At 39.1% G+C, this 16868-nt stretch overlaps 1 protein-coding gene across 15 annotated transcripts in view; it reads left to right on the top strand.

Annotated features, from left to right (window-relative positions):
• Positions 1 to 16868, top strand: part of PRUNE2 (prune homolog 2 with BCH domain) — a 235356-nt gene that overhangs the window by 133067 nt on the left and 85421 nt on the right. The gene's annotated exons all lie outside the window — the stretch shown is intronic.

Genomic DNA, 16868 nt, shown 5'->3' with positions numbered 1-16868 from the left:
GATGTCTCCTCACCCACCTAGGACCTAGGTTCTTAAAAAGTCTAAAGAAAGATTGGTGGTTTTATGGTGATTCCAGAGAAATGGCATAGTCAAGGAACAAAGTTAGAGGCTTCTAGTTTGGAACAAGTGCTTTTGCTCAGCAATGTTATTTTAGTCCTTAAATACATTGCTCTCTGGTTTTCAGATGTTGAGGCAGTGTGAGGGGAGGTCGTGCTCAGTCACACAAGAGGCAAAAAGCTCGCTTATCATCCTCTCCTGAGGACTCATATCTGTGGCGCTCGGTCATGTAGAAGAACGGCCTCTCTCAGCAGGTAGAAAAATGACTCTACTGTTATTTTCCCAGTTAGCCACCTGCCTAGCTCCTTTGACATTTTTTTTAAATGGCAGGAATGGAGAACAGAAGCAGAAGTCCACATCTGTCTTAAGAAGTATTTTTGTAGCTCTCTATCCCCTTGATAGGGAGGCTAGGCAGAGTGTGGAAAGCTGCCCTGACACCTCATCTCACTTCTCACCAGGAGGGTCAGCATTTAAATGTTAAGTACCTGCAGCAGGTAGTTTATATGCTGTGTCAAATATCTGCCCTGAAATGTTAAGCAGTCTACTTTATCCAGATTTTAAGTAATGCTGGTGATTTTCAGTTTTGTCCATTGAATAACACATTCACTTAGATACATTTAGCGCCCCGATGAGAAGGTTCTTCTGAGAGCACAGAAGCCAGGGTGGGTATGGTCTCTGCTCATGAACTAGTCTGAGACACAGGGATAATCATGAGTTAGAAAGCACATTCTATAGCACATGCTGCAGATAGAGGCAAGGATGGAGCTTAGAGAAATTGGAGCATAAAGGACATACTGTGAAAAGGAGGAAGCCTAGAGTGAGACGAACAGGATTTGGGAGGAGAGCAGGTGGAAGGACAGTGTTTTCCAAGCAAGGACAACCTCAGCATATTCCAGATTTTCCATATCTGATACAGAAAACGCACCTCTGGATTCAGAATGCTCCTCACCCACTGAGTATCCCAACTTGCAGATATGTGTGTGGCATTTCCAGAAATTCCTGTTCAGTAGTCAGTGGTGGGGGTGAGATATCAGTGTGTGTTCAGCAGGGCTCTTTGAATAGGAGAAAATTTCTTTTTGTCCAAACTTGTAGCCACTTGATGGCTATGTTGGCATTATTGGTGGCATTTTAGTCTGAGAGTGAAAACAGAGTTGAGAATAATGGGGAAAGCAGGGATGTCAGTAAAGACAGACACCATATGGGGGCTTTCTAAGCCAGGAGTCTTGGATAGGGACCAGTGGTCACTGGAAGTCCACTTCTCCCTCTTTCAGCCCATATCAGGAGGAGCTGTGTAGAAGGATGTGCCAGAAGTCAAGAGTAGGAAAGGCAGATGCTCCTTGAGCCATATTAGTGGACATCTCAAACCCTAGGGTAAAACCAGACACAGACAAACTGCACAACCTAAGTATGCACATTCTTAAGTTAGTTGGGCTTGCTAACAAGAGACTATGGAAAGCTGGGTTGCTTGTCTTTGAGGCTGTACAAGAAAGAAGAAAGCTTCAGCAGTGGCCTGATTCTAAAGTTAGGGTGAATGAAAGGCAATAAAAATAGAATAATTCAAAACTTGTGTCAACAATCAAACCAAGTGTATGTGTGCGGGGAAATCTTAGAGGTTCTAGAACAGGATAGACAAAGAGAAGCTTTCAGCTTCAGGTCATCCTTTTCCTCAGAGAATGTGTCTAAGCACAGTTTTCAATAACAGAAATGTGTGTATCGGGGCTCTTTAGAAGTCTGGATGTTTCAGGGGTGTCTGGGTACAGCCATACCTTGGAGATATTGTGGGTTCCATTCCAGACCAACTCGAGTAAGCAAATGTCACAATAAAGTGAGTCATAACCTTTTTGCTGGTTGAAGTCTTGCCTTCAGTTTGTAACTCAACATCTGGGAGGCACACTAAAGTGAGGTATGCCTGTATGATTGTTTGACTTCTTTTCTACAAGTAAAGGAGATCTGCGTTGGTGACTCATAAAACGTAGTTGCAAACCCTTGTTTCATTGCCATAGTCTCAGTTTGGAATCATTTCCTCTATCATTCTAGGATCCTGCACTGTTCTTAGATAAGTCCTATATTTTCTGGATTTCTCTTTTTTTTTTTTTTCAAAAGAGAGAAAGATGTTAAGAATATTCAACATTTCCTTCTGGACTCACTGTTAGTATGGTTTCAGAAGCCCTCCAGGTGAATCTGATGCGGCTGAAGTTTGAGGCCCATTGATTTACTGTGAATGCAGAGGAAAAGCAGAACCTGAAGAAGAACATGTTTCTCCAATTAACCTGGACCATTACACCGTCTGCCTAATTTGTCAGGCACTGTCTCTAAACTCGATCTTTCAATCAGAAATTATAGAGCTTACATAATTGAAACAATGGGCTGTGACAAAAGAATCTTATCTAGAAAATGACTTTTCCCAATATACATAAGGTAAGAAGATCATCTCTAAACTGTACTAAGGATGGATACTTTCTAATGACCTAATTGGCAGGTAAATGCACTGTTGACGTTCTTTTAGCTGTTGGTCCTGCTGCTGCTGTCACGGGAGCTACCATGACTAGAGCAACGCTGCACTAAGCGTTTTATAGATTATCTCATTTTATAAAGTAGGTAATTATGATCAAATAACTTGCCTAAAGGTGCAGAGGGAACAGGTTTATGGGGATAGGATTCGATTCCTAGGAGGTCAGATTTCAAACCCATGCTTTTAAGTACTTCATTTTATTATCACTCATTTGGAGGGAGTTATGGCTACTTTAAAAAAAAAAAGAGGTGAACATACATTTTTGTAATTTCATTTTCCCCAGTGACTATTTAAGTTCACTCAGTGATTAGTGAATAGAAACAAGAATCACTGATGCAGAAACTGTGTCTACACAGCATGAATTGAAAATATTTTTATATCAATATGACCACTGTTCTCCACTTTAGCTGTACATTAGAATAATAGCTGGAACTCTTCAAAAAACATATGATGCCCAGGCCCCATCCTTAAGCCAATTTAATTGAAATCTCATGGGGTGGGGTCAAAGTATATATATTTTTTCTGTTTCTTTGGGTTATTATTCTAAGGTACAGCCAGGGGTGAGAACTGGTGATAAAGACATACAAGTTAAAACTCAAAAATGGGTGTGGAATTTTTCCATGCAGCCTGTTATCAGTCAAGGATGCCAACTGTTCATCGAACACTTGCAGTGTCCAGGCATGCTGCATCACCCCCAGATATCTGCCATATTTTAGGGTGACCATAATGGAGTTAAAGTAATTTGCATGTCATTTTCGGGAATGCTAAATATAAAGTTTTTTGTTTTAAAATTCCCCATTTACTTATAACTGACCTGGATTAATGCAATTGTTTTAGACTAACAAAGCTCTGGAAAATACCTAGGAAAACCTCACTTTCCTGAAACGGAAGTGGATGTTTTAGTAAAATCCTACCTCTTTCTCTTAAATAATTCTACTTTTTTCTTTGTGTAAGAGAATAGAAATGCTGTTTACTTTGTAAGCATGCCACTATAAACTAAAAGACAATTGATGGAAATTTTAAATATTTTACCAGCTTAGAAAAAGGAAATATTTGACCAATTAGTACTGATTGGGCAAATGCTCCCCATTCATGATTTTATTTTTCTGTTCTCCTATCTCTTAAGCCAGACAGAATTATGATGTATCTTGCTTTATGTCATAATGTTTCTTAAAAAGTTGAATGTGATATGAATTATATTTTAGGTTTGCAAGACTCTGCTACGACTATTTTCTAAAGCAGTGGTTCTTAATTAGAACCAGCTTCTTTGTCCCTCGGAAGGCATCTGACAATGTCTGGAGATATATTTGTTTTCACAACTAGGGGAAGGAGTTTGCTACTGGCATCTAGTGGGTGGAGACCAGAGATGCTGCTTACCATCCTACAATATGTAGAACAGACCCACAATAAAGAATTGCCCAGTCCAAAATGTCAATAATGCCGAGGCTGAGAAACCATATTTTAAAGTTATTTCTTTTTACCTGTCGTGAATTCCAACTTTTTTCTGCATTGAGCCTGCTCGAAACCTTTTTACAAATAACTCTTGTATAAAATGATTATATATAAACATACATTTATATATTCAACTCCTGTTCTAGCAGAATTCAATCAAATACTCTCCCTTGTAGGAAGGGTCTGTAGATTATTTCTAATTTGTATTTAAAGCATTTGAATGCCTTATATGTATGAGGACAATAGCAATGAAAATTTGACATTTGTGGTGGAGATTTGAGCATCTGAAGATTTCAGGGGCCAGGCAGAGAGTCCCACACATTGACCTGAAAGCATAAAGAATTAAGCAGGCTGAGCCTTTTTATCCTGGCTTGATTAGATGGTACTATATATTTTTGATTGATTCAGCATAGTTTTCATTTTTAAACTTAACACTTTTATAGATGTTTTCTTGTTCCTCTTTTTAATATCCTTCTTAATTGCCATTCAAATGAAAGTTAGCCAGATTACTTCCCTGAGGTTATCTTTCTAAGCATCATGTCTCTTCCTAAGGCTGGGCTTTGTTGGCTGGGAATGAAATGGGAATTTGGGAAGTTGTATGATGTGTGTGTGTAGAAGGTGTTAGAGTGTGTGTGCATACACATGCGTGCTTGCGTGTGTGTGCATGTTAGTCCTTTGTGCTTGATATCCAGCGTGCACCCCTATGGCTTTATCTGCTCAGCACCCCTCTTCTAGGAAATGGCTCTTACCCATCAGTCTTGTTATAGCACATGCTATGTCTGTATTTTGTGGTCTTTCCAATCCATTTCAGTTGCTCGGTGCATAATTCCTTCTCCAGGGTTTTCAAACTCAAGTCCAAGAGGGAGTGGGCCATGACTAAAATGGAAAGGTCGCCCCTGGAACTGCAGCCCCCATGTTTCCCACCACAAGCAGCAGAGGAGAATGAAGGCAGGAAAGAGGATGGAGAAGCCAAGTGGCCAGCACCCCAGTGACCCCTGGTCCCCTCCCAGCTTGCCCCCCAGTTCTTCCTTTGCTTCTTCAAGAATGCTCCCCAGGCCCTTCTGACTCTCTTTCTCTTAAGCCAGTTTGAGTTAATGTTCCTGTGACTTGCAACCAAGAGAGTCATGACAGTGTCCTTACCTGAAAATGAATTCCTTCAGCTCCCCCACACACAGATTTCTCCAAATAAAAATAAAACCACAAACCCCAGAGTGTATCTGTTTTCTGGAGGGGGTTTCTGGTAATTAGCTTAGATTGCAACAAATGGCACACACAGACTGTTGGCTCTGCATGTGAGCTCTAAGATTGGTGTTTACCCTATTATATTCCAATTTAAGAATGTCGTAAAGTTTATCAGTGAGCACATGGAAACTAGTCATGTGCTCACTGATAAGTGAGAGGTGTGTGCCTTGATATATAGGTTTTTTTAGACTTCAAAACAATTATTTCGTTGGATCGATAGTGAAGGGGACACAGTCATAGTCCCCACTTAGATGTGGTGATGATGGTATTTTTAGCACATGAGTTGTCAGCAGAAAGGCTTCATTAGACCCATCAGGATATCTGCCCATGAAGAACGAATCCCAAACTGTACTGGCAGTTTCCTTGAGCCAAAATGATGAAGCACCTCTGACAAGAGCCATATTGTGCTCCCCATGTGAGAAGCATGAGGAACAAAAGAGACAGTGTGATCTTCATTTGGTCAGGTTAATATTGACACAGCTTAGAGAAATCAGACGTGCGCATGTGTGCATGGGCCACAAGCACTCTGGGGGCTTGACTGGTGGTTTTCATAAATCAGAAAGGGGCACCCAGAGAGGAAGGAAGGTCTCCTGCCTTCTTGAAATATTGCTCAAGCTAGATGATTTATTTTTACAAAGGAAAATATAAATAAAGCCGTAAGTCTTCAGGCTCATGGCTCAAAACAAGCCAAAAGGGATTTTTTAAAACATCTCTACACAATTATGGAAATAGTTTATTAGTATTATTTGATAGCTTGAGTGTTGCCCAGGTTCAACCACTTCAGTAATAAGGCATGCCTAATGAGAGGATTTTTCATTATGCGTGGGTCCTAAGTTATTCACTCCCATATAAGAATCTGTATAGGGACTTCTGGCAAGATGGAGGCATAGGTGCACGCACCGTACTTCCACACACAACCAAGATTAGAACAACAACAATTTAGAGGCAGAACAATTTAGACCCAGAACTGACAGAATTTATCTGAATGGAAGTCGGACAGCCAAGAAGTTGAAGTACACCCATTCATCCAGACGGGTAGGAGGGGCAGAGACAAGCACGGGTTGCAGAGAGTGGAGTGCGGGGAGAGCTGGGCGCCTAAGGCAACCGGGAGCACGTAAGCCATCCAGGGCACACAGCGGGTGGACCCTGAGTACGCAAGGGGCAACTGGAAGACCCAGTGAGGCTGCAATTGTGGACCAGGGCAGAGCACACAGCCCAGGATCCCAGGGAAGGAACTGAGATCCCAGGAGAGTGGGGGTGCCGCCATTGTTCCCTCCCGCCCCTGCCCCCACATACAATGTCACAATCTAGCGACTGGGGTGCCCAGCCCCAGTGAACACCTAAGGCTCTGCCCCTCACCCTAACAGGAGTGACCAGACAAAAAAAAAAAAAAAAAAGAAAAGAAAAAGAAAAAGAGAGAGAGATGGCTCAAATAGAAGAACAAATCAGTGCCCCAGAACTCATCCTTTTGAGGGACCAAGAAATAGCTAACCTATCAGATACACAGTTCAAAACACTGGTGATCAGGAAGCTCACAGAATTGGTTGATTTGGGGTGCAAATTAGATGAAAAAATGCAGGTTACCATAAAAGAGATGAAGGAAGATGCAGAGGACCAAAAGTGATGGGAAGGAAACTGGGACTCAAAACAATAGGGTGGACCAGAAGGAAGAAAAAAAAAACAAACAGGAAAGAATGAAGAAATAAGAATTCAAAAAAACGAGGAGAAGCTTAGGAACCTCCAGGACATCTTTAAACGTTCCAACATCCGAATTATAAGGATACCAGAAGGGGAAGAGGAAAAACAACAGATTGAGCACGTATTTGAACAAATAATAAAGGAGAACTTCCCTAGTCTGGCAAAGGAAATAGACTTCCAGGAAATCCAGGAAGCTCAGAGAGCCCCAAAGAAGTTGAACCCAAGAAGAAACACACCAAGGCACATCATAATTATATTAGCCAAGGTAAAAATAAAGGAGAGAATCCTAGACGCAGCAAGAGATAAGGGGACAGTAACCTACAAAGGAGTTCCCATCAGACTGTCAGCTGATTTCTCAAAAGAGACTTTGCAGGCAAGAAGGGGCTGGAAAGAAATATTCCAAGTCATGAAAGACAAGGACCTATATCCCAGATTACTCTATCCAGCAAAGCTTTCATTTAGAATGGAAGGGCAGATAAAGTGCTTCTCAGATAAGGTCAAGTTAAAGGAGTTCATCATCACCAAGCCCTTATTTTATGAAATGTTAAAGGGACTTATCTAAGAAAAGAAGATAAAGAAAAAACATGTATAGAAAAGGACAGCAAACTCACAATTATTAACAAGCACACCTAAAGCAAAACCAAAAGAAATTAAGCAAACAACTAGAACAGGAACAGAACCACAGAAATGGAGATCACATGGAGGCTTAGCAACAGGGGAGTGGGAGGAGGAGAGAGGGGGAAAAGGTACAGAGAATAAGTAGCATAGAATGTAGGTTGAAAATAGATAGGAGGAGGGTAAGAATAGTGTGGGAAATGTAGAAGCTAAAGAACTTATGAGTATGACACATGGACATGACTAAAGAGGGGGATATGGGTAGGAGAGGGTGTACAGGGTGGAGGGGAGTGAAGGGGGGAAAATGGGACAACTGTAATAGCATAATCAATAAAATATATTTTAAAAATATTTTAAAAAAAAGAATCTGTATAAACATACATAAACAAAAATGGGGCCCTGAGGCAGAACAATGGTCTGGACTTTTTCTCACTGAGTCCTCAAATACATACTATATGGAAAAGTTTTGATGGTTATGGGCCTGACCTTAGATTAGTCTGAGCTACTTAAGGCGATGATGACTTATTTGTCTTGAATGGGTTGTGTACCTACCCACATGCAAGCATTCAATCTACTATTAACTAGTTCTGGGAGTCTGCTTAGGCCCACTCTTGTATGAAGTACAGTACATATAAGCATCTTTTCCAGGGCAACTCTCGGTTTGTGTAACATTTGTTCTCTATGATGGAGGTAAGTGAGGATGAGGCAGGACTTCAAGACACTTAATTTCAGGCTGATCTGAAACCAGCCCACTTCATTTCAAGAAGTCCTTAACTCAAGCCTGTGCTTGTAGATAAATTATCCCCCAATACACTCTTCCTCTATGTCTCTGTCTCTTCATTAACGATATGGTTATAGGAGGTAATAGATATTTGTCCCATGACATGAAAACTGTGATGTTCAGCTTTCAATAAACATGTGCTCTCTCTCCCTTTTTATTCTTGAGTTTCAGAACCCAAATGATGACCTTACAAAGGTGATTGCCTAAAAGACTCTTGTTTCTCCACTAATACTTATGACATGCTTGACCTAAATTGAAGCATCTGCAGATTGATACTTAATTTTGTCTTTGATAGTTGTGCCTTTACAAGAAGACTTTGCTTGAAATGATGATGATACTGTAGGCTTTTTCTATTAAAATGCCCACTTTCTCAGGGTAAACAGGGCCCTCTTTTGTCTCCCTAACCTGTTCCTGCCATCCTAATTCCTGGTTATCCTTGGGCTTTTGAACAGAAGGAAAGTAATGTTGGAAGCATTCTTAGATGAAGAGATTTTTATATACTGAATGACAAAATGGAATCCTTCCTTTATCTGTGTCTGAGCCATTAGAGCAAGAAACACTACGGTACATGAGAATAACTCTGGGTAGCCAGTAATTATGCCAGTTATCCTGCTTTTGTTTTATATGTGTACATACATGTTCAACCTTATCACAGCATTCTCTATAGCAGATTCTTTGGGCAAGTTTTCTATTTTAGGTTTACACACATAAAAGTTAATGGTCATTTATATTTTATAGTATAGAGGAGAAAGTAGAAATTTATCATAAAGCATGATAATATTGGATCATCAAAAATTTTAAGCAGCACATTATTAACGAGTACATGTTAAAATCAAGGATGCAGCTTGCTTGTATATAGTGAGAAGGGAGAATCAATACTAACCAGAAGTGAATGAAGTAGCAAGTAAATGTTTCTATTAAGTTAAAAATGAAATTAGTCATATCTTTGCTGATAAAAAATTCCCACTCAAGAATAACATGGAGGTTAGAACATGGGCTCTGAAGTCAAACTAACCTGGATTCGAGTCCTGTTTTCCACAGGTATGAGCCGTGTGAGATCAGTAACCACCCAAAGCCTTCATTTTCTCCATGCAAAGCAAAGATGAGCCCTTTGGGTCATCTTCAAGTTCAAGTGAGATGATGCAAAGCACTTAACAGAGTGCTTAATGAAGAAGCAGTGCTTTATTAAATTATCTTGGACAATATATTATTGGTTTAAATGAGAATTACATTGATAGGTATATGTGTTACTAGTACAATATTTATATAGTGTACTAGTTTTAATTCTAACAAAATCTTTTCACAAAAAGCTTTTTCTTTAGCTATAAAGAATGAGAATATATACTATCTGACTGTATTTTCAAAATATGATGTATAATACAGTTTTAATAGACTCAATGGAATTTGTACTACTAAAATGCCTTTACTAGTTTATCAAAATAAGAACAATAGGGTTTTTAAAAAATAACATCTGGTAAAAACATGGGAAATATCTTTTCTTACCAATTAAAGGGTGTACAAAAAAACAGAATAAATAAAATCTCTTAATTTATGCATTTTGTGTTCTCATAAATCATTTTCCTGTCAAAATTATCAGACTTTATTACTGCTGAATATTTTAAACATCATAATGAAATTTTGGTAGCATAAATCATAAAGCTTTCAGATAGAACATTTGCGTACATACCTCAGCATTTTTCTGATATCTTGATTAAAATATAGTCTTCAGTCTCAAAACAAATCCATGCAGAGTATAAATGTCAAACTATCTTCTTAAATTTTGGTAACTCAGCAATTCATGCTGGCCGCTGTGCTTACAAGGTACTTATGGATTGTCAAACTGTATTCCTAAGACTCACTATACTCAGAAATGAAGCAGGACAAGCTTTTATTTTAATCTGGGTAATGATTTTTATATTCAAACACCCTGCCTGCAAGAAGAAAAACATTTCAGACATAATAAATCTGGGAATAACTTGTCCAGGACATTAGAAAACAATTTGTTTCATTTAGTAAAAATCTTATTCAATATATTTCATTTGTAATCTGTAAGAGCGACAACTGTTTTTTGGATTATGCACATGGCCCAGGGTGCTGGACCTGAATGGAAAGTTTTAGCATCAGGAGCAAAATCCACTGAAGGTGACATGACACTAGGAGATGAAATGATGGGAATGATGGAAAAGGCTCCATCCACGTGATTTAGCAGAAAGAAAAATCACTGCACATTTTTTGATGCTTTAAAAGTTGGTATATGTGTAGTGAAAAATAGAAGTTCATTCGTTGAGTCTAACTTGGAATTAAGGATAAAAAATCCATTAATGAAATAAACACTGCCTTACCCAGAGTTCCTATATCCTACATCATTTTTTAAATGAGTTGGCTTCATGTTTTACTTTGTATAACTTCCTCTATCCTCTCATGCCTAGAAATTTAACATGTGAATTATTTAAATGGCTAAAAAATGTGTGGATTATTATTTGATAGTTCATATGTATTATCAAGGACACAAGGCAAGAAATTGTAATGGGAAATAACAGTTCCCATACCAAGAAATTGTAAAATACTTTCTATGAATCATTAATCCCATGAATCCTCAGAATGATCTTTGGATAGCTTAAGAATTGGGAAAGACACCTAATGTTTATTGTCTACTATAAGTCAAGTACTAGGCTGGCTTTTTAATACATGTTCTTAATTCCTACAACAGTCCTATGAGGCGAAATTTTACAGATGAAGAAAATTAAGGCTCCTGGAGGTGAAGTAACTCACCTAAGTTATCCAGCTAGTGAATGGCAGAGCCAAGGGTCCAGCTGACTTTACAGCCTTTACTAGAAACCTTGGAGAGGGCATCCCAAGATGCAGAGAGATACAGTCAGATTTCAAGATGACCAATATGATTAAATTATGACAACTTTAATATCACAGTATCTTAATGTGCATGTATACATATAAAATGGCATTCTATTTTATATGATTATAGAAATTATTGTCCACTTAACACTATCATGAGTGTTTTTTCATGTCATTAAGTATTCTTTGATAGCATGATTTTTAGTAGCAGCATAATATTCTTTTGTGTGATTCTTCCATAGTTTATTTAGTCATATCTCTATTGTTGGGCATTTAGGTTGTTTCTAACTTTTAGTTACTAAAGTAAGAACTCAGTGAATAGCATTTTCTGCGAACCTCTTTTGTGCATCTGATTAGTTATTTAGCATGTATTTATCACAGAGTATGAGAATGCCCATTTAGAAATATTTACCAATAATAGGAAAAAAGATGAAATATGTCCTTGTCAAAGGATTTCTTCAATTAACAATGATTTCAGATATTTATTGGCCATTTATATTTCAACTCTGAATTATCTTTTATGGTCTACAGCTATTTTTCTATTACATATTTACTTTTTCTCTTTGATATATAAAATTATATCTTGATATCTAAAATTATATAATTTCAAGGACATTAAATCTTTCTCCTCCCATTTAAAAAACAGCAGTCAGACAGAGAAAGACAAATAGCATATGGTTTCACTTATATGTAGAATCTAAGAAATAAAATAAATGAACAAATAAAACAACAGACTGATGGTTGTCAGAGGGGAGGAGAGTTGGGGGGCTGGGTGAATAAAGTTGAAGGGACTAAGAAGTACAGACTGGTAGTTAGAAAATGCCACAGGGATGTAAAGTTCAGCACAGGGAATACAGCCAGCAATACTGTAATAACTATACACGGTGTCAGGTGGGTGCTAGATTTATCAGGGGATCACTTCATAAGACATATAAATATCTAACCACTGTGCTGTACACCTGAAATTAATATAATGTTGAATGTCAACTGTGATTGAAAAAAACTAAAATTAAAATAGAAATAATAATAATTACTTTGGGAAACTTTTGAGTGGGTTTTAAGCAGGAGAGTCCTGATTCTATTAACATTTTAAAAAACCCTCTCAGTGCTGTGTGGGGAACTGATGTCAGGGAGACAAGTGCAGCTGTGGGGAGACCAGTTGGGGGTCTGCCACCAAAGTCTAGGCAGCGGATGATGGGGACTGTGGCTCTGACAGTAACAGAGTTGGAGAAAAGTGAAGGGGATGTTTGGACTTGAGCTACACTTCAGAAGTAAAGTGAACAGGATGTGCTGATAAGTGAGGAATGAGGAAAGAATCAAGAACAACTCCTAGATACTTGGCTTGAGGAACTGAACAGATAGATGGTGGTGCAGTGTAATGATATGTAGGAAACCGGGGCAGAGGTAGGTTGCATTTTATTTGAAATGCTTATTAAACGGTTGCATGGAAATATCACGTGGATAGACAAGGTCAGAGTTCAGGTGAAGGTAGATTTGGTAGCCACTGACAGAGATGGTTTGAATGCCATGTAACTGGGGAGATCACCAGGGAGACTGTGAATGTAAAGAAGAGAAAAGGGGTTTGGAAACAAAGTCTGGGGCAGTGAACATTTAGAGGATGACGAAAGGAGAGAAACCAGCAAAGGTGACTGGGGAACAGCCAATGCGATGGCAGAAAAACAAGGAGAATGTGCTGCTAGGGAAGTGAAGAAATTTAGTGTTTGTTTCAAGAAGTAGGGAGGGTCAACCCTGTGGAGTGCATTGGAGAAGTCAAATACAATAAGAATCGGAGAGTGGCTTTTGGATTTGGCAACCTAGATGTGACTGGTACTTTTGAGAACAGCAGCTTGAGGAAAGTGGTGGGGGCAGAAATCTAACAGGAGGGATTGAAGAAACAATGGGAAATTAGAATATACAGGGGTGGGCAAAAGTAGGTTAAAAAGAATAATAATAAGTAATACAATAATTAAAGAAATAATTATTCAAGAATAAACTCTGTTTTGCCTACTCACAACTGTAAACCTACTTTTGCCCACCCCCGTATGAGCGAAGTGCAAAGAGTAAGTTTTCCTCTCAAGGAATGTTCACATTCAAGTGCTCAGATGTTCACAAGACTATTCAGATCACTTTCATGTCACGTGATGCACTCAAGTTAACAGCGTATAGTGTAAAGACTAAATTTTTCAGAGCAATGGAATGAGAACTAAACAAGAGAGAAGGGATATTTCCACTGCGTTTGTCCACACCCTGTTAGCCATAAACACAGTAAACCTATTGGGCACTATCACTGTCCCTGCCTCTGTTGTTACACTGGTTTAAGTAAAGCCAAAAAATCCCTGTCCCCTGCTCTTTGTCACCATGATCATCTACCTCTTTTTAGGGCCCTTCAGGTCTATGCCTTAGCTTTTGGTCAGAAAACAACGAAGCCTTTTTCTCCCCACATTCCCAGGCCTTTTTACTCATTCCCAAACTGTGAATTATGAAAGCAACAGGACTCATGACCTCTAAAATGTTTAATGATCAAATCATTGGACCCATGAGTGACAAAGGATTGTGACAGAGAGCAATTCCCATTCTCCCTCACTGGGAATAGTCTGAGTTTCTGCCAGTCAATTCCCAGCTGTAACAATTATAATAATTAGAAAAAGAACTTCCTAAATTCCATGCAGCAATCTCAGGCTGGGGTCATATTGCAAATGTGGAAGGTTGTATGGTGGGGGCAGGGGTGGTAAGTTAAGGTAGGATCCCTTTATTTTCTAAACCTTTGGCAAAACAGAGTGGGAGATATATATCTATATGTATATAATCTTAACTTAAGGTGGGGGAAGCATTTTGGAGACACTGGAGCAGATTAACAAATAGTATTTGTATACATGCAACTAAAACAGTAATTTATCAGGTAGGAGGCAAATGGAGGGAATAAAATGCCAACCTGTATCTACAGTTGGGTTGTGTTGATGATGAAGTGCTGTTTATTCAGGGCCAGCCCAGCTTGTCAGCAGCAGAAGAGCCATCGCAGCACATGACTCCCTGCGTCGCTAGAAGACAATAATAAATTATCTCCTATGCAAACAGCACCGGCATAAAAGCAGAACAAACAGCCTCTGCCTCTCAAATTCCTGAAGATTCTCACACATTCCCTTGTTTGATTGTGCTTTAAACATGAAATTCATGACATTGTCCTAAAGCCAGGAAGATCTTATTGGGGCAGTTTTATTAGGATAGCTAGGACATAGCTATTGACATAGCTATAGCTCTGTTTTGGGGTTTTTGTCAGACTTAAGTAGTCTCTTGTTCTAACATGCTCAAGTGAGCCACATAAATCTTTGCTTTATCAATGCTTCATCTGATCCTATAGAATTTGGGGTCACCCAGAGGAAAACTGGGAGGGGTGGGTGTTACTCCAAGGTGTTTGAGCCCAAGAATCACTTGAGGTACATGAAGAAATACAGATTTTGCCCTGGCTGGCATAGCTCAGTGGATTGAGCGCAGGCTGCGAACCAAAGTGTCACAGGTTCGATTCCCAGCCAGGGTACATGCCTGGGTTGCAGGCCATAAACCCCAGCAACCGCACACTGATGTTTCTCTCTCTCTCTCTCTATCTCCCTCCCTTCCCTCTCTAAAAATAAATAAATAAAATCTTTAAAAAAAAGGAAAGAAATACAGATTCTTGACCCAACCCTTGGCCTGCTAAATGAAAACTTCTAGTAAGGTGGCCCAGAAATACATACTGTAGGGTGGTTTTTATGATGGGGGTAGTGTGAAGAACAGGGAGCTGAGGGTGTGAGTCAGTAAGTCCCGTGACAGTGTTGAGAGAACCCTAAGGACTGCTTCATAGGAAAATACACTGATTAACAAATAGCTCCCTACAGCAGTGCTTTACAGATTTCAACGTGCATCCAAATCCCCCAGGACCTGTGGAAAATGCAGATCCTGCTTCAGTAGGTCTGGGGCATGGCCTGAGACCCTGCCGTTGGACTTGAGTCCTGCAAAATCCCAGAGCTGTCATTTTAACAGTGGAATCCCAATGGATTGGAGCCCAGCCAAGATTGTGGAATAGCAAATGTTCCACTGGTGTGGCTTTGAATAATGCTGATTCTACTGAATCCTAGTCTTGTGCTCAAATGCCAGCAAAATCCACTCTCTCTTGTTTGAGGGGCATGTCATGATAACTCATTGTAGGTAAAAATTGCTTAGAAATGTTTTATCTTCTTTCAGGAGTTTAGAAATGCATTTGGGAGTTTGTGTACAAACTTTTAAAATATTTTGAAAGACAAACGGTAGGGCTTCTTGTGCTAAAGCCCCCAGTCACTGGAGGTCAGGTTTAGGTAGTTGCTGTCCGTTCTTGTTTTCCTTGGGAACCATACCTCATTGTACTATTCAAAAAGGCAAAAAGCTTGGCATTGAGATTCCTGATGGATAACACCAATAAGTATATGAAATTATTTTATCTATCTGAATGCATGTGTATGAGGTCCATTTTTAAAGTTTATTCCAAATATTTACTTTTATTGTAAGTGAATTAATTTTATGTTATCTATTTAAAGATTGTTATTGTGACATTTAGATGATAAATAAAAACATCAAAGCTGACAGAAAGCATTTTGGAACACATGCTTCCAAAAGCTGTTGTATTTGAACCTCATAAATTTCATTAGTAAGTCCATATAATTGACCCTTGATATCCACCAGCAATATATTCTGAGACATTTGTGAGTCCCCACATGCAATTCCTTATAACCAAAAAGTGAATATGGCCTTGGGAGATGCCTGATGAGAGTGGCTGCCGCAGGAGTAGACAACGAAGGCTCCTTGGAGTGTGGAAGCAGGTGACGAACTCAGTAGAATTAGAGTTCATGTGACAGGGATATTTTAAATAGTCTGGTAAATAGTCTGAGCCACAAACATCAAATCCACAAGTTTCAAAGAGCTGCCACACACAGACAGTAATCCGGGCGTGGAAAAGATCTGCACCTGAACGCATTATGCGCTGAGCTCTTCACAGCCGGGGTACGTGGCACTTCCACTTCCTGTTGTATATATTTCTGTATTGCTTTGATATTTTACCAGTGGCGTGTATAATTCTGATGACCTTTGTAATCAGAAAAAATTAATAGCATTCTTTATCTCTCCTGAGTGCATGTCAAGGTGATTTTCATTAAGTAGCACAGTACACTGTCCATCGATTGATTATATATTATGATCATATATGCACCATACATATGCTGTGATATATGAGGATTATGTAGCATAGGCTGATTTCATGCATGTGTCTCTCCAGTCATTCAACAGACATGGCTTGAGCAATTAGTATATGCCAGGCTTTGGTCTTCACTCTGTTTCTTTAAAAAGATAGACAACTGTGCCAACAAAGTGGTTCTCACTGTAGTCGATAAAACTTGAAAAGGCCAGCACATTTTCTGAGGATGATATGAGCCACAGGAACTCCACGGTAGTGCTTGCTTTTTCTGCAGTTATTCATTTCTATTCACATAGAACAAGCAGATCTGACATCACAGGCTTTATATAAAACTCCTAAGTGTCTACACTGGGATAAAAATCATTCAGTCAAGTCAGGTAGGTTCAGCCTTAGGAATTCTGCTTGGAGTTAATAATAATCATTAGAAAACAATTATAAAAAAGAACAATAACTTACTT

Source organism: Phyllostomus discolor, chromosome 3 (genome assembly GCF_004126475.2).
Source record: "Phyllostomus discolor isolate MPI-MPIP mPhyDis1 chromosome 3, mPhyDis1.pri.v3, whole genome shotgun sequence".
Taxonomy (NCBI): domain Eukaryota; kingdom Metazoa; phylum Chordata; class Mammalia; order Chiroptera; family Phyllostomidae; genus Phyllostomus; species Phyllostomus discolor.
Note: the sequence above shows the minus strand (reverse complement) of the source record. Positions and strands in the feature narration are given on the sequence as shown.